Source organism: Sceloporus undulatus, chromosome 3 (genome assembly GCF_019175285.1).
Source record: "Sceloporus undulatus isolate JIND9_A2432 ecotype Alabama chromosome 3, SceUnd_v1.1, whole genome shotgun sequence".
NCBI classification, from domain to species: Eukaryota; Metazoa; Chordata; class Lepidosauria; order Squamata; family Phrynosomatidae; genus Sceloporus; species Sceloporus undulatus.
In genome coordinates this window covers 31453228-31476211 of record NC_056524.1, presented here as the reverse complement: position 1 = coordinate 31476211, position 22984 = coordinate 31453228, and the positions used below count along the sequence as shown (strand labels likewise).

Here is a 22984-nt window from a genome sequence, read left to right as displayed (position 1 = left end):
TTTCTGTTTCCTCCTTTGTGGAGGAATGTGTGTGCATTTGTTTAAAAGCTGCTTCTTGCATTCATTTGGTTTGAAGTGTCATGAAGAACAGGCCATTCTAGACATTACTTTGGAATATTTTTTGCTGGAGCACAGAACTTCTTTGGTTAAAAGGTTTGTTTCAAAGAGCCCTGAATTCCTGCTATCAAGATGCCGCTGTAAAGACTCTTCCTTGGTTTTGAATGGAGTCACTGAAGGAAATTCTAATGCTCTGGCAATTGGGATGCATGGAGGGTAGAGAAGTGAAAGATGAGTAGCATGAGAGGGGGGGGGGGAAGGCATATAAATAATTTGGCAGCATGAGCAAACAGCAATCCATACTTTGCAGTGTGTCCCAAAATGTGACATCAACTGCATTTGTTAACCTTCCTTTCATTATTTATGTAGCATGTACTTAGCAAGGGAAACAAGGCAAAGTACTGGGCCTTTTTAGTTATGAGAGCTCTGTCTAGTCTCCTAGGATACATACCCTGTAATTGTTTTACAGTTATCTATTTACAGTTCTTCACTGTTAACACACAGAACATCTCTCTAAAAAGTCTTCACTGAAGCCTTCCACTTGTTTATCTTTGATAGTGTTTAGTATCTTGCTCTGTTTGGAATGCTTTTATTTAAAATAATGTGCCTTTAGATTTGAAAGAGAAAATATTTGGCAGCAAGATTGTTGCTACCATTTCGTGTAACTGGCTCATGTATCTCTCTACTAGTTTTTTGGTTTTTGTTGCTGATGTTGTTGTTGTCTTTCTCTGCCTTTTTGGAGAATAGGCCATTCTAGACATCTTTATCCTATGGTGTTTAAAAAGGAATGTTTTTCATGACATTTTGCCTGCTTTGCTTGTTCTGCCTCCCCTGCTCATAAGACAGGAGAGGCCCTGGAGAATGAGATTCTTAAAGTTTGTCCCTTGGGAATCTTCAGAGCTTGGGACAGCTTCCAGAGTCCTCCAGCTCACATGCCCAGTGGTCATGCGGGCTAAAGTATTCTGGGAACTATAGTCCAAAAGAGTAACTTTCTTTGTGCATTTTGTGCCTTCAAGTCATTCCTGACTTATGGCAACCCTTTAATTGGTATTTATCAGCAAGATTTGTTCAGAGGAGGTTTGCCATTGCCATCTCCTGAGACTGTGATTTGCCCAAGGTCACCCACTGGATTTCATGGCTGCAGAGGGAATTGAACCCTGGTCTCCAGAGACCTAGTCCAAGCTCTGGAAATCTTATTTATCTACACTTCTACTTGCTGAGATTTCACTGACATTTTTCATACACATTGAAATATGTCTTCACAAATGTAGTGGTGAAAAACTACTCCAAGGACCAGACCAAAACATTTTGCTTTCTGAAGCAAAGCAAGATGGTGCCTTCCTTCATTTGATGATCAGAAACTGACTGGATTGGCAGTTGATCACTGGCATCTGGGTAATGTCCCTTTCATTTCTTAGGGCAGTAGGCTAGTTTTGGAGATGTGAAAAGGAAAAGACCAAGAGGAAAGGCCTGGAAAATGGAGAACACATCTGCTCACCCCCAAGATCTGACACTTGAAGTAGCTGTCTACTCTTCCTTAAGACAGTCCAAGTATTCTTTTAAGGTGAGCAAGGCTTCATTCTTCCTTAAAATGGATTGCAGCTTTTCAGAATTCTAGATATCAGTATTTAAAATGAAAATATAAATCCCTGTGCATACAAAGCTCATACTGGTAGAACTTCAATATCACATCATTATGTAATGCTTTGGGGGGGGCAGTGGGGTTTCCCCTCTGTTTGCTCAAGTGAGTCCAAGGCTGGGGTTCTTCCTCCATCCACACCTACAGTCTAAGCTGGAACTAGCTCAGTGAAAGCAGCATGACACACCTCTTAGTCATTGATATTACAGTTTCTTGTCACCACAGGCACAGCAATGTGATAGGATTAGACTGTAGGTGAGAGACAGCTGAACAGATCATCATCACCATCCCACCTTTTTTTTTTGAGTTTGGGACTCAAAGTGACATACAAAATTATGGTGTAGTGGTTTGAGCGTTGAACTAGGACTCTCTGGAGGCCAGGGTTCAAACCCTGACTTGGCCATTGAAACCCACTGAGTGACCTTGGGCAAATCACACTTTCTCAGCCGCAGAGAATGGCAATGGCAATCTCCCTCTGAAGAAACTTGCCAAGAAAACTCCAGGATAAATCGGAAATGACCTGGAGGCACACAGCAACAACAAACAGTTAATAAATTACAGCATACAAAAGTTTAATAAGTAATTAAAACATTTAAAAAATTAAAACCAGTTGAAAATATATGCCATCGAAAAGAGAAGGGAGGAAATACAAAATCCAGTCTATTATACAAGGTCTATTCCACCTAAGCAATATCAGTCCTCAAAGTCCTGCTGAAATGAAAAGGTCTTCATCTGCTCACAGAAAGTTAACATGGAGGATGCTTCTCTCTGGGAAGGGAGTTCCAGAATTTGGAAGTAGGGCACAGAAAAGGGCCTCTCCCATGTTCCCATCAGATGTACCTGTGAATGTGATGGGACAGAGAGAAAGGCTTTCCCAGAAAATCTCAGGACATGGATGTGTTTGGAAGTATACCATCCTTCAGATAACCTGAACCTGAGCTTGTGCCAATCCAGGCCTTCATTTGCCTCTATTTAGCCAATCCATAACACATACGCATAAGAAAGTAGATTATGGTTTCAGAAGTACAAACCATTTAAGAAAAAAAAAATCTAAGTAGCATGGAGAAGGCCCACTGAGCATCTCATTGAGAACAGAGTGCTGACTACAAATGAAAGACAATGGACATTATCACATTACACTGTTATAGTGCTATTATTCCACTTTAATTGCTGTGACTGCCTCCTGTGGAATTCTGAGATTTTTAGTTTAGTGAAGCCTAAGAGCTTTCTGGCTGAGAATTCCAAAAGCCCCAGGTTAAACTGCAAATCCCAGGATTCCATAGGAGGCTGCCATAGGAGTTAAAATGGAATAGTAGTGTTATTACAGTGTAGTGCTCTACTGTCGGCTCTCCATACCCACGGATTCAACCATCCATGGCTTGAAAATATTCCAAAAAATAAAAAAATCCCCAATGCAAACCTTGGTTTTGCTATTTAATGTAAGGGACATCATTTTACTATATCATTGTATTTAATGAGACTTGAGCTTCCAAAAATTTTGATGTCCACAGAGGATCTTGGAACCAAATGCCAGTGGATATCAAAGGCACACTGAATAATGCAAAACTAAATCTAGACTCTTACTTGCTCATTGCTCCCTTATTTCATGTCATCCCTTCCATCTTGGGAGAATGGTCTTTAACAAGGTACTTATGCATGTATGTGTTGACATCTTTACACTGAATGTTGGAAAGTGGCCACTCAGTGTAGATTCCAACAGAGGCATGCTGGCATGCTTTCTTTTTAAAAAGGTGGCAATTAATTGTGTGGCTCTAATAAAAAGAAATAATAATAATAAAAACCAAGTATTTGAACTTTTGATCTGCGGCATCAAAATGTTATGGAAAGATATCCCACGTTGAGATTTTCTCATTTTCAAGTACTTTCTGTCTCTATGAAGACATTTTAGATTTTTTGTACATTCTTATAAAAAACGGAGTGAAATTAAATTGATGCATAGTGGTTGGTTGAATTCAGAAAATAAGTACCATGTTGTGCATTCCATATACATATTAAAGAGGAAGAGCCTTCCTGGAAAAAGAAGTGGTAGTACTAATGTAAACAATAAGTTGGTTGGATACACAAGAATTTGAATCCTGACTTTTAAGAAGTAAGCATTCAAATAGCCTGACACTGGGTAGATTAATTGCCAATCTTTGGTTTCTCCCACATTCACATTTAAGAAGCAACAATACATGAATTACTTAATGGCTCAAATATGAAGCAATTTGCATTCTTTGTAATTTTTAAAAATATCAGTGGTGCACTAAATTGAAATTCTCCCTCGCCTCTAACAGGGGTCCTCCAAAAATAGGATAAGCTGCCATTTAGATGTATTTGTTTGTACATTTTGACGTGTGTATGCAAGTAAGTATGTATGTATGTATATCCAGATTTGGAATTATTCTGAACAGTTATGTTTGTTTGAATAATGGTTAGGTTGTCCTTCCCCCATCTTGCTTTGAGAGCTCTAGACTTTTCTTGAACATATAACTTCTGGGAATCTCTCTAAGGTCTGCATCACTAGTGGCTGATTGGCACAGGAGAGGTGTGGTGTAGTGATTTGAGTGTTGGGTTAGGACTTTGAGAGACCAGGGTTTGGATCCATGCTCACCCATGGAAACTCACAGATGAACATATGCAAGTTACATTTTCTAAGCCTAAGAGGAAGGCAATAGCAAACCTGGATAAATCTTGCCAAGGAGATCCTGTGATAGAGTCACCATAAATCAGAATCAACTGAAAGTACTTAATAACAAAAACTTTCCATTTGCTTCAGAGTAAGAGAGGTATGCAGAAAAATGAAGTGGTAGAATGGGTTTTAACAGTTCACTGTTGAATAGAATAGAATGATAATTTTGAGTATGCCCTTCATGTGAAAACAAATGGTATGGCAAGGAAAGGTTCTAACCCAGTCTGCCTCTGCTAGATCTTTGCTTGCAAGGAAGGTTTTGAAACTAATAGGAAGAAGATGACCTTAGAAAGTCAGAGGGCAATGCCTTCCATCTTATGTTGGAATGCTATGGCTACTTGGGTAGAGATAGCCTGCCTTCAGTGATCCAGACCATTGATTGTGCAGTTTGTTTTATGTGGGCTTCTACTGAAAACACTTTGGAGATGCTCTTTGGTACAGAATATGGCTGTAAGAAACCAGGTATTACAGACAAGTCATGCCAGTAATAAATAAACAAGAGGCATTTTCTACTGGTTTGATTGGTATACCGGTAATTTTCCCCCTTCAGTTATTGTTGGACTGAAGTTCCCAAATGTTCTGGACAATAGAACAATTGAATGGAAGGCTGGGTGCTGCAATTCAGTGACATCTGGAGAGCCACATAGTTGCTGCCACTGTTTTAGGGTATTATTTCAAGTTTGCTTCTAATATGATTGTTTTGTTGTGATTCTCATGTTTTTAGAGATTAGATAAATTACTATGGAAGGGAATGCTAGAGGCTTTCCTTTTTCTACTAAAGCAGTTTCAAAAACAGCATATCTTTTGTTTAATGTAATGAAGAAGAAAAAACATTTAACATCTGGTGTCATGATGTCATGCAAGATTAAAAAGTAAATGTAGAATATGAATCAGCATCTGTTAGGGGAAAATCACTCTGTTGCATTTTCAGTGTTAAGAATTTCCACGTAGTTTTACTTGACCTCTCATCTCCTAGACTTTAGCCTGGAAGTGCATTATGTCCAGGAGAGTTCCAGTAAATTACAAATGATTTTGCTGTTGGCCAAATGTAGAGTTCTCTTGTATGTGATTTAACAGCTGTGTAAAAGAATATTTGAAGCTATCTATTAACAAGCAAGCAACTGGCCCCTCTGTCTCAGTACTCTCTACATCAGAGATAGGAAATACTGGTCAAAAATAGGTTCTTCACCAATATTTTATAAATGTTGCTGATTATTCCTTTCGTATTGTCATTTTCTTCCATTTCTCTTAGAACACTATAATAGAACACTATTATATCAGAGGAAGTTTGGGGATATTCTTCCACCATAGAGTAATGCTGCTATTGCCACAGAGTTTTGGCAGAAGTAACCGTGTGAGGGAACCTTGATGGCAACTGAATTCAGTATCAACAGTGTGGCTCTTGGAGGGTTGGCATGGGTCTAGTGTAGGCCCCTGTTTCTCCAGTATGATGTCTGCTTATCACCTACACTGAATTCTAATGACTCTATAGGACTGGACAGGAGTCTTTCCTAACTGTATCTGGAAAGTCAAGGGGTTGAATCTGGGACCTTCTGCATTCAAAGTATGAGCTCTACCAGAGTTTGGATTTTTGAGTTGTTTTGTGTTGTTGATTTTTGGGAGAGAGACTATATACATCCTTGCATCATCCAGTGGGCATATGCTGACTGGGGGATTGGGGGGGGGGGGTTGCAGTCCAAAAAAGGAACTTTTCAAACTCTGAGCTCTTCCAGGGAATCACAGCTTGTTACGCTGGCACCTTTCAAAAGGAAATGTAGCCATCCATCCCGTTATGGGAGAATCCCATTGTGGGAGAAAGGCAGGATATAAATTCTTAAAATTAATTAATTAATTAATCCTTTCCACAGTGAGGCATGCTTTACTTTCGCTCTGTTAACATTTTTAAAAAACATTTTTTGTTTTATTTGTAAAGAACTTATGAATAAGATGGAAAATACTGTAGTCTGAAATAATGAAATAACATATTAAGTGTGGGAAACACATTACATATATTAGAAAATAGAAATGAGAAGATTGGGAGGAGGCCCTTGTTTGATCTGACAAATGCTTTCTTAGAAACCTTTAATGCATTTCATGGATATAGAATTATGCAGATTGAAGTAAAGACATGTATCATGCCTAGATATTGACTTGACAAATGCAGCATTATCTTAATTTGTACATTCCTTTTCTCCCCCAGATAGAGAGATGAGTTTACATAATAATCTAATGGCCATTTGCCTTTGAGACGCCTATCTGCAGGCTATGTTTAAGATCCTGTCTCTAATATTGATGGTGCAGTTGCATAAAGGCTTGCTAATCTTTCCAAACATGGTTTCTATTTAAAACAACATTGAGGAATATCACGTGTTTTTTGTTCATGTATTCCTTTTGCATCAGTGGACCTGTTTGAGTTTAAGATAATGCATTTGTTTTCAGCCAATACAATCCCAACAGCGCAAGCATTAACACTAATACCATTCTATTGCTTTTTTTTTACTTTGCATAACTACACTACTGAATTTGTAATTTTGGGGAGGTTTTCTTTCTCCTATGAGTTTTTAATCCAATAAGATACCTCTTTCTAAAAAAATGCATTAACTTCCCTAACTCCACCCTATTTCTATTTCTGCACCCTATTTTATTTATTCCTTGTATTGAATAAGTTGCTGTCATAATTTGTTCCTCCCTTCATAGGCAAAATCCAATTGATAGTTCAGTTGGAGCAGGACCACTGAAAACTGCGGAATAGTAAGCTAAGATTTATGTAAATCACATCACTTCAGTGGGTCTACTCTAATTGGAACTAGTCATAGAATCATAGAGTTGAAAGAGACCACAAGGGCCATCCAGTCCAACCCCCTGCAATGCAGGAACTCACAATCAAGCACCCCCGACAGATAGCCATCCAGCTTCTGTTTAAAGACCTCCAAAGAAGGAGACCCCACCACACTCTGAGGGAGTGTGTTCCACTGCTGAACAGCTCTTACTGTCAGGAAATTGCTCCTAATGTTGAGGTGGAATCTCTTCTTCTTTAGTTTGCATCCATTGCTCCATGTCCTGTTCTCTGGAGCAGCAGAAACCGAGTTTGCTCCATCCTCAGTCTGACATCCCTTCAAATACTTAAACAGGGCTATCATATAACCTGTTAACCTTCTGCTCTCCAGGCTAAACATACCAATCTCCTTAAGTTTCTTCTCATAAGGCATGGTTTCCAGGCCCTTTGCGATTTTGTTCACCCTCCTCTGGACACGTTCCAGTGTGGTGCCCAGTTTGTAATTGGATTTGGATTGGGTAGTAATAGGATTTAGGCAATGATATGAATAACAGTGAGAGCCAGCATGGCTTAATGGTTTGGGAATTGGACTACAACCTGTAGACCAGGACATGATTCCCCTCTTGGCCATGGAAACTGACTGGGCGAATCACACATGCTCAGCTCCAGAAAACCCTGTGATATGTTTGCCTTAGGGTCATCATAAGTTAAAAAGGACTTGAAGACACACAACACCAATGACAACAACAATGAATTACAGCATACCTTCAGAATTTTGGGACAAGATTATTTACTTCCATCAGTTATTTAACCGTTGTTTTCTGGGCAATTTACAAAGGGCTGATGCGACTTGCAGTCTAGTGATAACTGGAAATTCCACATTTCCCCATTCCTGCTGTAAGAGTGAATAAGACAGAACAGTAAAGGCACGGTGACCACATGCCCTCCTTTTCTAGGACATGTCCTACATTTCAACCTTGTGTCCATGAGGAGTTTCAAAATGTCCTCCAGTTTGAGCATGTCTAAGAAGCATGAATTTACATTTATATTCTTGTTTTTAACTTTTACTTGGTAATGTCCTCCTTTTTTTCTTGAGTGTGCTACATTGTGCAGTGCCTTGTCCTCATTTGCTGTTAAGACACCCTGAGTGAAGGTGAAGAAGAAGGGTGACGGTCAAGTTGAAAGAGTGACAGTCAAAAGGGTGACAGTCAAGTGCATAGCCATAGAAACAAAAGGACACAACAGACTTGAAAACACTGGATGTCCAGCAAGGTGGCTGTCTCCACCCTTTCTCCCCATGTGGCCTGTAACTCTATTTATTCTGCCTCTGTAACTTTTTTTCCAGTGTGGCCAGATCAAAATGTTCTATGAGCTGGCTCTTGCTCATTAGCTGCCCAGTGGACCATGCTGCTGACATGGACTGTGAGTTGCGTTTGCAGATTCCATGCATCATATCCAACAATCCTTAGCACAGTGGAGGGTTTCAGATTTGTGTAACTAACAGCCTGTAGTTTCCAGCCAGGAGGTTGAAATGCATTGTGACTGTGCTTTCTATCCTGAGCTGTCCTTCATCCTGCAGTAAAAAAGCAACAGGCAAAACAAATGTCTGGTTTGGGTCACATAAATTATTTATTCTTATCTTGTTCAGCTTAATTCATCTTACTTTTACTTTGTGGTCAAGAATTTTTTTAAAAAAACTGTGTAGAGGAATTTGTTTCTGAACTGAAGATGAAATTCAGTCTTAGTTTCAGATTGAGTTTACCCATTGAAATGACTAGGGTTTGTTAATAAACATTAGTGTAAATCCCATTGACTTTACTGGGTCTATTCTAGATAGGGATTAGGAGTAATCCCCTTTTTTGACTTTGTAGAATACTTCTCATGTAAGAGTTTGAGTTTCTTTTGATGTAAACATTCTGGGACCAGCTTTCCTAATGTAGTATTTTCCAAACATGTTAGAGTGCAACTCCTATTTTTCTTAGTCAGCAAGATGAAATGGTCATGCTGGTTTGAGGATGATAGGAATTGCAGTCTAACACATCTAGAGCAGATCAGGTTAGAGAGATCAGGTTCTACAGCACTTCTTGGGCATAATTTCCATGGAATCTTGTATGTAGTTATTTCAATAACTGAACATCAATATTAATTTGTCTCTGAGCTGGATTTAGGCCAAAATACCAGCATCTTGCTTTCAAGACACTCCTGGGAAATGTATGTGAGTGACCAATTCATATACTGTACAACTTTTTCACATGAATCACATCTATAGGGTTAGCTGCCAAAACATTCTAGTAAAGATGAACCAAACACTACTGAAACCAAACCAGCATCAGCTACCATGGCCATTTTGCTATTTGCTTCATTTGGGAAATAAATTATTGGGAATAATGGAAATTGGGTCTTTTAGAAAATTAGCCACTTTCTTGTGCTACATATGTGCCATAGAGGCAGAATGTATTGGAACCTTTGTATTCTAGCCTCAAAGTAAGTAAATCTTGTATGATATACAGATATGGGATCCCCAAAGCTACATTACTGTAGAAACACACATCCCATTCTGTTACATCTTCAAGGCTGTGTCCACACTGTAGAAATAATCCATGTTGACACCATTTTACCTGCCATACTCAATGCTATGATATTCTGTGAATTAGTTTTGTGAGACATTTAGCCTTCCCTGTCAGAAAGTCCTGGCGCCACAACAAACTACATGTGTATAAGAAAGAAAAATGAATTTCATGTTTAGCCTTGGGTCCCAACTCCAAGGTATCTCATTATGCATATGTAAATATTCCAAAATCTGGAAAATTCCAAAAGCCAAAACACATCTGGTGGTCCCAAGCATTTTGGATAAGAGAGACAGACTGTCGCCACACATTGCTGTGGCTTATGTCATGGAATCATATGATCCATCTCATACTTTGCCTGCGATGGTGCTTATGCTCTAATTTGATTATTTGGGGCTCACTTATTTTAAAATGGTCATAGGGCTTCCTCCTTCAATAGAAGGAGCTGGTTTAGGTAATTTCCCAACTCCCCCTCCAAAATCCTTTGAGAAATGTAATGGTTCTCTGAGGACAGCACAAGTTCAAAGGGCATGCATTGCACACTGTGGCTTCTTGTTTTCAGGTTGAGTGAAATGATTTGGGTGAGTGTCTGATACGGCAGGGTAAAAATGTATATAAGTAATACTGTTGAGTGAATATATGAGTGAATTAAACCAATTGTTTTGTAAAGGTCTTTTATTCTGACAGTTTGGTATTAAAAGTACAAAAGGATTGATGCTGTCATTTCAATCATGATTAACAAACCTTTCTCTGTTCATTCTGATCTTTTGAAGCGCATGCACTTATATAAAAGCAAAAGGCTTGACTGACCACATTAGACTTTGTAATCCCAAAGAGCACCCAGTGTCCTTTGAGTAGTCAGAATTTCATCCAAGCAAGTTCCAGTGCAAGCAAATTTTTCACCATCCTGCCTCTTCAGACTCACTTGGTCAGAGAAAAGGAATCAGTTTGGCTAATTATTCCTTGCCTCTTAATTATATGACTGCGAGGAGAAAATTCTGCTCATCCAAGTATTCTGGTAAAATGTGGGTGGTGACATTTTCTTAATGAGTAAGAAATCTTACCTAGTTGAGCTGGAGTTGCTTGAGTCTACAGAAGAACTTATTTTATGCTGTGGCTTTTAAAAAGCAATACATTCATTTGGATTGATGAGCATGTGTAAAATAAGGTATGTCCTTTTATTTTCCTTTCTGTTGTAAAATGAGTGACCAGCAGGCAGTGTTATGAATAAACAGTACATTTTTACTTCCATGTTCTGTATATGATACACTGTTTCATATGCTTTCCCTAGTGATAAAGGTTATATATTTTCATTTCCTTTTCTCTGTGTTTTGCTGCATTGACATTTATTTCTTTTTAATAAGCCTATGAAACAGAAACCTAGATATTTATTTGCTATATTATTTGGATACTTAATTGCTTATTTGCAATTACTTATTGACTTATTTATAATGTTTACTCTCACACCTCCTCCCACAGACCACCCTCAAACATTGTGACATACTGTACTAGAAGTGGTGTGACTTCCTTACCTGTCACCATTTTTAGCCCTTTTTAATTCACAGCAAAGGGATGAAAGGGGAAGGCAAATTACTGTATCTTTAAGATGCACTTTCCCCACTCCTGCTTTACTTATTACACTTATATAGTGCATTTATTCCATTGTGGAATTCATGGGCCAACCTAGAGTCCCTAGGTCACTGATCAATTCTAGGTCTGTTTAGCTTCAGTGACTGTACTGTTTGCTTTTAGGAATCCCATGTTGGAAAAAGGCTGTATATAAATAAAATAAAATAAAATAAAAGATTTTGCTAAAATCCAGAACTTCAGAATAGGTATATGTAGCTGTGGTCTTTTTTAGAATCATAGAATCAGAGACCACAAGGACCCTCCAGTCCAACCCCATTCTGCCATGCAGGAAATCTCAATCAAAGCATACCCGACCGATGGCCATCCAGCCTCTGCTTAAAGACCTCCAAGGAGGGAGACTCCACTACACTCCGAGGGAGTGTGTTTCACTGTCTTAACAGCCCTTACTCTCCGAAAGTCCCTCCTAATGTTGAGGTGGAATCTCTTTTCTTGGAGCTTGCATCTATTGTTCTGGGTCTTGTTCTCTGGAGCAGCAGAAAACAAGCTTGCTCCCTCCTCAATATGACATCCCTTCGAATATTTAAACTAGGCTATTATATCACCTCTTAACCTTCTCTTCTCCAGACTAAACATACCCAGCTTCCTAAGGCGTTCCTCATAGGGCATGGTTTCCAGACCCTTCACCATTTTGTTCACCCTCCTTTGGACACACTCCAGTTTCTCCACATCCTTTTTGAATTGTGTCCAGAACTGGACAGTTTCCAGGTGGGGCCTGACCAAAGCAGAATAGAGTGATACTACAACTCAGAAATTTTAATTTGGGTTATTTTAACATCATAGAGAAGTAAAGAGTATTTTTCTATCCTGATTAAAGTCCACAATTCAACTATATTTTTTGTTCATTATGACTTTGGTACTGGAATTAGTTTCTGTAAACAGCATTAGGTTCCCACTTAAACATAAGCAGTTTTTTCAGTTTTGTCTCCTCCCCCCCCCCCCCCCCCCCCCACTGATTACCTTTCTTTATGTTGGGTACAATTTTGGGTATCATATTACCAGTGTGATTCATTTTCTGTATTATGAAAGTATATAACAATTACTTTGCTTCAAATTCCAGTGTGTTTAACACCTTTGATATGCCTGCTTGTTTCATCAGTGTTAATTTTGGCAACTGAATTGAGAAAGCAAGCATAAGGTTGGAGTACTGTTAGTCAAATTGAACTTTTTCTGTTTCGCACCCATCCTACACACACACATACACACTGCACAAGCCAAGTACCTTTCATGTCTGGTATTTTCAAAGTGAGAAATCCTGGACTGAGCTCTTTTGTCAGCATCAGATTCAGTTTTCCTTTTTTATTTGTTAGACAACATTTAAAGGTGAATGAAAGGCCTGACTGGTATGGGATGGAAATTTTTCTGTTTCTGTATTTTTAAAAAAATAAATGAATGAATTGTCTCATAAAATTTAAAAAAAGGATAAATACAGTAACAGTTAAACCAGGTATTTCCCAAGTTATGCTTAATGTTTCCCTCCCCCATAAGTGAGCATCCCAGGAAAGCATGCTTGCATGTATAATATAAAGGTGGAACTCTCTGGGGCCAGCTATAGTTAGTAGTGCTTCTACTTGTGTTTTTAACCTTTTGAATAAGAAGTGGTATATGGTATTAAGTCATGTTTTGATTTGTTTATACCTATCCCAATGAAATAATTTCTCAGTAAAACTTTGGATTCATTTGACTAGCTAATTTAAATGCCACCAAGAAAATGTTCTTTTGACTCCCCTTCTCAAATATTTCAATGCAGTTACTTTAGGATATTGGAGAATGACTTTTTGAGATATTGATACAGTGGGTAATATTAACATGACATATATATATATATATATATATATATATATATATTTAAAAACAACAACAACACACTTTTTTAAAAATCAGCCATTCTGGCTGGGAAGAGATCCAACATGGTATAGTGGTTTTGAGTGTTGGACTAGAACTCTGAGAGACCAGGGTTCAAATCCCTGTTCAGTTATTGAAATCCACTGGACAACCTTATGCATGTCACAGACTCTCAGCTTCAAAGGAAGGCAATGACAAAACTGCTCTGAATAAAAACCTATGGAAGAGTTGCCATAAGTCAGAGTGGACTTGAAGGCATATTGCAACAACAAAAACAAAAAGCAAAAGCATGCTTGCTAGTGGATATTAGGAATTTCAGTCTAGCACATCTAGAGTGTGCCCAGCTGGAAAAGGCTGTTCTAATGCATCACAATTAAAAGTTATGTGGCTGTGTCCAAAATATCAATTTTGGTAATGTGTGCAGAGCCCAATGTTAATTATGACTATTCAGAACCCAAACTTCCCCAGTTGGAAATACAGTCATCCCTTGAGATTTACAGCTTTGACACTCATGGTTTCGATTATTCGCAAGGTCAAGGCTGCTGCGCACACACTCCTCCTTCCTCCTGGGCTTTTCCCCTAAGGAAAGAAAAAACCTAGGAGGGAGAAGCCAGGAAGAGTGCACACACTAATCTCACCTCTTTCCAGAATGGAAAGCTGCCTCTTTCCCCAAGTCTTTTCCAGTACAAGGAGCTGCCTGGGGAAAGTCTTGCCTTGGGAAGGGGTTTGGGGAAAGCGAACACACCCTCCTTCTTGCAGTTCCAAGGCTTCAGAGGGCTCCCCGGATGGATCTCTTCCGGCAGGCCTTCCCGAAATAAAATACTTGACCACGAATAAGACTTCCCATCTATCGAACTCTGCCCATTATTATTATTTGGATTATTTGGATTTTAGCATGTTAGTTTTAATTTTATACTGTTTAATCTTGTTTTAAGGGGGGTACTATGTATATATGGATGTATTTTAGCTTGTTGTACGCCGCTTTGATTGCCTGGCAAAAAGCAGGATAAAAATTATTTTGTTGTTGTTGTTATTATATGGACAATTACTTCCAGGAGGAAAGAAACAGGCTACTGCCACTGATAGGTAAATTTGAGGTTGTCTGGGTTGTATTGATACCTAGTGTTGGAAGATTTTAGCATTATCTCTTCCCCCCCTTAGACAGATAGATTTTCCTGCATGCAAATCCTGCTGTCTCCCCTCTGCTAACATCCCAGTTGCTCCTATCACAGGGCAATAACTTTGCAAATTGGTAAACAAACCATGAGATTCAGGTCACCCCCGCTTTTGGGAGCTTCTCTAACACACAAAAAGATTTTCTCCTGTCCTGTTTGGTCCCCCATCTTCCTCCTCTATCAACTTTCTTTGGAAAGATGGTGAGATAAAGATTTCTTCTTTACCTGAACTATTGATTAGCTAGATTAGGATATAGCCTCTCTGCATATGTAGATTCAAGACATTAGTAAACTTTTGTTTAAACTGCAAACTACTTGTGTTGTTTTTTTGTTTTTTTGAGTCAGTTTCAGTTCTTAGAGAAGCATTGTTAGGCACATAGGATGGTGAGAAGCTCATGAGATGCTCCAGGGAGGTCATTTATCTAATACAGTTTCTCTCTTCTTACTATTTTTCTGAGTGCTCAAGAAGACTTAAGGGTGTTAAGCAATTTGTTTCAGTACTTGTACAGAAAGATTGTAAAAAGCTTATAGAAAGGTAAACAAAAAGCAGTTCCTCTATTATCACTGTTACCATCCTGAGAGGCTTGGAGCTCAGAAAAATTACTTTTTTGAAGTACGGTGGACCCTTGTTATACACTGGGGTTTGGTTCCAAGATCCCCTGTGTATAACAAAATCCGTGTATGCTCAAGTCCCATTAAATATAATGACATAGAAAAATGGTGTCCTTTATAAAAAATGGAAAATCAAGGTTTGATATTTGAAATTTATATTTTTGAACATTTTCAAACCGTGTATGCTTGAATCCGTGTATAAAAAATCCGTGTATAAGAAGGGCCAACTGTATAAGTCCTAAAATTACTATCATGCTGATTGTCTCCTTCTGGGAACTGTGGCCAAACAAAGCATCTTTTCTCCAGCTTGGACATTTACGTTTATACTGCAACACTATTTTAAAAACAGGTTTCTAACCCTTATTTACAAGCTTTATTTTCTTGAAGGAGGACTAGGTAGTGCTTGCAGTGATGTATCATGCAAATATCTTTGCTGCTTACCCACAACCAGGCCAGGAAACATAAAAATGAGATGCATATTGTTCCTGGAATTCGGTAATATATATAGATCACATAGTTTATCTTGGGAGAGACCAGTTTTCATCCCACTCCCTCTTTAGAGTACACACAGTAAGGCATATAATTTATTCTAGAACCTAATATTAGCCTTCAGTAAGGCAATGTACAGAGAGGTGTCCTTGAAAGAAAAAGGGTGAGAGGAGTTAGCACTCTTCTTAAAGTCACTGCTGTAATTAAAGCCTGAAGCTTCTTGTTGCCATGGAAATCCAAAGCAGCAGAAACTCAGAAATGCATAGGTTTCAAGGCTGGATTTAATTCTGCCTTAGTATTATCTGTTCATGAAACTGAAGTAATGCACATTCTCTGTCTCTTCCCCCTTTCTGCCTCCTCCTGTGTTTTCTGTGCTGTTGTTACCATCTTGTTCAACATGGTCCAACATCAATGGTCCTTGAGAGTAAATTCCCAAGCAAGGCTGTTGGGCAGTGAGGTGAGTTAAAGGAAGGAGTGTTTATGAAGAATGGGGAAGGAGTACAGTGGTCCCTCCACATTTGCTGGTTGAAGGACCCATGTGAATGTGGGAAAACCACAAATAATTAAACACTATTCTTTTTTACGTGCAAGAACACCTCTCTGGGAATCTCCAGGTCCTCCACTGCAACTCGGTGGTCAGTATCTTCCAGAAGCTGATAATAGAATCATGCTGGAGGCCCTATAAATGCCTAGAGAAGTGTTTTCTCTAGGAACTGCTAGGTTCTCCAGCACAACTCTATAGTCAACTTCTGGCAGAGTTGCGTAGAGGACCTAGAAATTCCTAGAGATAACATATTAATCAGAACTGCAAATAATCAGATCCGCAAAAGTCAAAGCTGCAAATGTGGAGGGCCAGCTGTACTCTGGTTTTCTAGAAGGCCAAGATGCTATATCAGATTTTACCCTTTCATAAAAGCACATTGTTAGTTCATAGGGTGGCCATGTCAAATATGGGCTCCTGTATTTGACCTGGTTACCAATACTCCATCCTGTGGCCCCTGAGAGTTGTAGTTAGGAGTGGTATGCAGAATTCTCCACTGCTACAGTGCTTCAGATCCCTGGCAGATAATTCTAAGCACTTCATGAAATTGCAATTCTCAGAATTCCCCTGGATAAAACCATGGCACTTGCAATGGTATTAACTGTTAAAATTATGCAGTATGGACACATGGCTGTAATCTTTTCTTCAGCAGTGGCATGGCTAAGGCATGGCTATGACTTTGAATTCTGCCACAGTCTATGTTTCTGACACTTTCCCCCTCTCCCCTTAATATTATTTATTACACTTTGCTCACTGCAGAGATTTCTCTAATAACATATATTGGTATCTAATTTTGCAGTCAAATAAAGTGGATGGGCATCCATCTCTGTGTGTAAATATATAGCTACAAACTGCACAATGCTCTAATAGCATCCTTTTAAAATATCGGAGCAGTTGCACTGTCAATGCAATACCATGGTCTTCTTATTCACCAATCTTGCATCTGTCAACATCCAATTTATATCTTATATTTATTTATTTAGTTATTTATTTAATTTCTGTGACACCACACTCCCAGAAAGGCACCCAGGATGGCTCATAGATATAATCATTTTTAAAACTTTACAATAAAAGTTTAAAGGCAATTAAAATCACTGAGTTAAAAACAGTATAAAATAGCATTTAAAAAATACAAAAGTTTAAAAAACATATCTAAACCACACACTGTGTTTGGTTTCCCTAGATACAGCCCAATCTAGTTTTGTCCTGTGTTGTCTAAACAGGATGACATGAGGCCGGGGGGGGGGGGGTTCGCCCATGCAGACAACCTCATAGATGACAAAACCTTTCTTATTATGGAAGTTCATAATCAACTTTTTAGACTTACCCGAGGTTCTCTCCAAAAGAGTCTCATGCTTTTTGCCTTTTAAAAATTTATTCATTATATAGCTAGCAACTTATATAAACCTATACTAATCAGATAAAATTGTAGCTCTATTCTGCTTAAATAGAGCCACTATTTGTTTTCTCATTAAAACTTGGTTCATGGTAAAACAGACAAAGCTCCATATCAATTTTTAACTCATCCTTGTAAGTATAATTTATTGGACAAAATCCAACATTAGACTTTACCTTCTTCCCCACCCTCCTGCACTCCTCATACACCCCCAATGTATTGTAGAAAGTTCTTCAGTATCACAGATCAGATGTTGGGAGAATGTGCAAAACTGGAGGGAGAATTACATTCTGCCCCAGTCTACTGATGGATGCCTTACATCAGGAGATACTATTTAGATACAAACTATAACCTTGTTTATGTAGGAAAGGCAAAGTATGGCCAACCAACACTATCCCCGCTGGGGAAAAAATGGCCAACTCATGTCTGCTATTTCTGGGTTTTTTAGACCATTTCCAGTTTTAAGAAATAAACAGGCCTAAGACTCCCCAGGGGATCATTGAAAAGGTCCTGTTTTTTGTGCCTGTCAATCTAGTTCATCTTACTATCTAGGTTTCAACCTGGGCCTCCAAAGCTAATCTTCAAGTATAAGCAGGTTCATGGGATGGACAATAGCCTTCAAATAACCTGGGTCCCGGCCACCTTGAATGCAGAAAAAATCAGATTTTCTATACCTCTAGATATAAAATATTGCAATATGAGAGTTGGGTGCAAAGAAAATCTGTGAAAGATTTTTTTTTTTAATCAAAACATAGTTTCTGAAGTGAAGAAACAATTTTCTTCAGCACTGGAAAATTAGCTTGTGGTATTGGGAATGGGATAGGATACAATTTGGAAGCAAGGGAGAAGGTCTGCTGTCAAATATGCCTGATTTCCCTTCTCTCTGTTGTAATCTTAACAGGGCTCTAATCTTAGCATACTCTTCTGGCAACCTAACAAGATTGCCAGCTTCCTGCTGTCAGCATCTTTCCTGTGACAGTGTTATATATTAGTCGCTTATACCCTGTTAGAGACAGGAAAATTTAGCATAATTTATAAAGAAGTGAGGTCTTTAGAAAGATTAGTGTGAGAGGCTTTAATATAGATTGGTTTCCAGTGTCTCCAGAAGAATGTCGCTCCCAACAGTGCCGTAGCCAAAACTTTACACTTTTGTATATTAATACTGAACATTTTAGAGAACATTTCCCTTCCTATGTTTTGACTTTCTGTAAAGCACAAAAACGCTTATCAATACCTTGAGGGGGCAATTTTGCCATGGTTTTCAGGCCCCACCAGCCTATAAAAGGCCCCAACAAATATTTTTTTTTAAAACCAGGAAGAAAGCATAGGGGATGCTTAAAAGCAAAAGCCGAAAAGTTGTTGTCATGGCCAAAATAAAATAAAATAAATGGTTTGTTTGTTGCAGGGCCCTTGAGGGCCTCAGAAACAGTCTTAGGACCATGTGAATTCTATAGCTCATATTTCCCCACCCTGCTGTTGAATGTCTTGAGATTCCCCAGACTTCCTCCTGAATTATTTTATCACACGCTACACAATTATAGTGTTATATTCCACTTTAATTGTCATAGCAACATCCTGTGGGATTGACAATTTCATGAAATGCTCAGAATTCTCAGCCAGAGAGCACTAGTGCCTTGTTCGTGTTGCTGCTGTTGTTGTGTGCCTTCAAGTTGTTTCTGAGTCTGACTTATGGCGACCCTAAGGCAACCCTATAATGGGGTTTTCTTGACAAGATTTGCACAGAGGAGGCCAAACTACAAACCCCAGAACTATGTAGGATGCAGCCATATCAGTTGGCTGCATCCTACAACAGAATTATTGTCATGGGCCTTCAAATCATCTGCAGTTTTCTGTGAACCTAGCATGGATTTTTCTTATTCAGAAGAGGTTTACCTTGCCCTTCTCTGAGGCAGCGAGAATGTAAGTTGCCCCAGATCATCCAGTGGGTTTCCATGGCTGAGCAGGGCTTCAAACCCTGGTCTTCAAAGTCAAGATCGAATGTTGAAACCAGTATACCATGGCTCTCTCTGATTATTCACACTGTTACTCTATAGTATGAAAGGCCACCTACTGGTTTTTCTACTCATATCTCCAATCAGAGATAACAGATGACTGGAGTGACTGGAGACAGTGTCACCTGCTCTCAGCCTCAAGGGAAGGCAATGGCAAACCTCTTCTGAACAAATCTTGCCAAGAAAACCCTATGATAGGGTCACCATAAGTCAGAAACAACTTGAAGGCACACAACAATACCAACAGCAAATGCAGGTATATGTGTTGTTTTAGACTTGGAAGATCCAGATTCAAGTTGCCACTGAGCTACAAAACTCACTGTTGGCCCTTGGTTTGTGGTGCAGATCAAGTGAGGTGTCATGTATGCTGCCTTAAGTACATATAGGGTGAATAGGTCTACACATGCCAGGATATTCCAGGATGTCTGTGGAGTATTCTCGCCCAGAATCCCCCCCAATTTTTCTTTTGCTGCAGGTTTTTGGCTCTCACAACAAATGATGAAGTGGCTTTGTTCCTTCGTGGTCCCTGTTTGCCACCCGATGCCACTGTTGAGGTTGCAATGAGGTATCCAGCCGCGCTATTGATGCTGGGTGCCTCATTCAGACCTCAGAGTCACTCATGCCTATTGCAGAAGCATTGGGCATTTCAAAGGGAGCACACATGTAAAGATGGCTATCACCATTGTTGCAAAGAGAGCCAAAAACTCACAGCAAAACTTTAGTTATTTAAATGTGGGTTGGGGGGGGGGAACTGAAACGAGTGTGGGATTGGGATTGTGAAGTCAGTCTTAACCTGATTCAGAGGTTTGGCCCTGCATCATGTAAACAGGACAAGGCCATAGATGCCTTCTGAAAAGAGAAAGAATGTGATGGAATGTGCTTTAAAAAGAGAAGGGGGAGAAAGCAGAAGAATTGTGTATGTATAAATAAATAGTCAGTGGCTTCCCATAACTTATTTGTCACTATTCTCCCCCCCCCACACACACACCCATTAGTGCATTTTCAGTCATGGTGTCAGATACCCATTGAGATAGGTCATGCTTGATGGAGAGTGAAGTCATCAGAAATGGACGTGGAGCATTGCTTCTGCTTTATAGCACCAGATGTTTGTCATGAAAAAAATATATGAGAAGACCAAATATGGAGCAATTTCTATCATCTCTAATTATCCAGTTCTATCACTGCCTGGTTAAGACAGCTGGCTAAGACCCAACATCAGATTCTAAAATTTTGCTGAACTCTGAGATGGGCTGAGCATCTGTTGAGGAGCCAAGGCATAATTAGACTTAAATGTTAACTCTGCTGATGGTGTCAGCCTGATTTGTGGTCAGGTGATTTATTTGTCACCGTTAGCCCTGGCTTCTATGAGGTTAGAATCTCAGAATCATAGAGTTGGAAGAGACCTCAAGGACCATCCAGTCCAACCCCCTGCTCTATTTGTTTTTTTATTAAAAGTTTTTCCCCATTCATTTATGAATATTTAGAAATGTGTGGAACTAGTTTGTTTGTTTTCATTATTTCTGTTTATTTTCATTTTGCATTTTGTTGTGTAATCCACCCAGTCTTTGGCCTGCAATTTTCAGCCACTTGTAACTTGTAAAGGAGAAAATGTAAAATATAACTTGGGACCCACCTTTTATAAACTGTACAGTGCAGTGCCTATTCAATGGAGAATTATAGAGAAAAATCCTCAGTACATCATGAAAAACAAAATACCTTCTCCTCCCAAGTTTCGATGAAAAATTCTTCTTGGTTAGATGACTAGGCAATTTGTGGTCCATTGCTCAATGGACTGTAATTTTAAAGGAGAGACAAGGGCATCACCTTTGTTATTTGGTTGTCAATCTGACATTTCAAGGGGCTTATTTCCAAGTGAATTACATGTTTTGAAAAATACACTTGTATCATTTTTTCCTGTTTCTCTTGACACTTGTTTTCCATCTGTTTGCAGTTCTTTAACCATTGCTATTACTATGGTATTGATAAATCTGTTATGGCTATTGTGTTGCACTGGAAGCTAGATATTATGTAAGAAAACAATAGCTGATAGCACTTTTCCTTGGACTACACAGATCATCTGGGTATTCACTTGTTTTGTTGCTTCCCTATACCAAAAAATTCATTGCATGTCAAAAATTAGAAGGGTTCCAGTCTTTTCTCTCTATCATGCAAGCTTTCTGTATGCAGGGAATTTTCTTATGAGGGAGTATCTCTTCATGTTAGCCTCTCCAATATTCCTGTTTGAATTCAGTTTTAGGACTTCCCCTGCTTGCTCGCTATGTTTGTTCCTGTAATTAAATTAATTTTATCCTAACCATCCATGAATGACCTCAGGCAACATGCATGGTTTCAAATCTGTTGTCTTCATTCTGTCTTCCTTCCTTCCATCTATCCTCCCTACTTCCCTCCCTCCCTCCCTCTGTCCCCACATTTCACAACAACCTGGAGATTGCAGGGAATTCACACTAATCTTATCTACCGTATATACTCGACTATAAGTCGAATTCATGTATAAGTCAAGGGTAGGTTTGGGGGACAAAATTATGGATTTTGCCAGGACCCGTGGATAAGTCGAGGGTAAAATTTGGAGGCTCCTTCAGTGTGTGTATGTGTGCATGTGGCAAGAGAGACTCTAACTGAGGTATTTTCTTCAGTGTTTTAGCTTTCATTTCAGTTTTCATTTCATCCCTCGTTCCCCAGAATGGATCCCCCACAAAAACAAAGGGGCTACTGTATTATTGATTATATAGAGTAGTTAAAAACATACAAAAAAGTTAGCATGAATATAGAATTAAACTATTAGCAATATTAAATCAATTATACACTTTTAAATGATAAAAAGCAATTTAAAGTCCATAGCATTACAAAGCCAACTAGTTTGTAGAGTAAGTATATCATATTCATGTTAAACTTTACAGGGTAATATAGTAAAATATATATGTATGTTTGAACGTATTTGTGTGGTGTGTGAATATATACAGCAACCAAATTGAGGGAAATATTTTGGCCCCTGAAGGATAACGGATATGAACTGGAGTGTCTGGGCCAGAGAGGAAACTAAACAACCTGTTGAGAAGCTTTAAATGTAACTGAAAACATTTTTAGAGTTTCCTTACCCCTGACTTTTCCACCAATTGTTCAAGTGTTTAGCAGATATGTTCAGATGCGGAAACATGCCGTCAGCCAGCCTCACCAGTTGAGTATCCTCCAAATTCTTTTTAAAAATATTTAATGCGTATATGATTTCCTGCTTGCAACAGCTGGTAGGTGAAAAGGAAATGACATTTCCAGACTCTGATGCTGGAAAGCAGAATAATAAACACGCTGCCAGGGTGAATATCAGTGTTACCTTTCTGTCATGCACTTTAAGCCCACACAATTGTAATGTGTAAAAGATGTTTCCACCAGCCATGTTATCTCTTTCAGAGGAGTGAATTTAAAGAGAAGCATAAATTAATAATCATCAGCATAAAAGCTGCCTGTGTAAACCACCAAACTCCTTAAATATCAACTCAGATCTTGTAACTCTGAATCTA

General features: G+C 38.9%; 1 protein-coding gene across 7 annotated transcripts in view; it reads left to right on the top strand.

The window, feature by feature from the left end:
* Nucleotides 1–22984, top strand: part of LNX2 (ligand of numb-protein X 2) — a 126555-nt gene that overhangs the window by 58319 nt on the left and 45252 nt on the right. The window contains exon 2 of one of the 7 annotated variants that reach the window (XM_042460404.1): nt 1476–1621. The exons of 5 other annotated variants lie outside the window; for them this stretch is intronic. The gene's annotated coding sequence lies outside the window, so the exon portion shown is untranslated. Of the gene's footprint in view, nt 1–1475; nt 1622–15914; nt 15957–22984 lie in introns of those variants that run through there. One more of the 7 variants, XM_042460405.1, reaches the window with a different exon arrangement.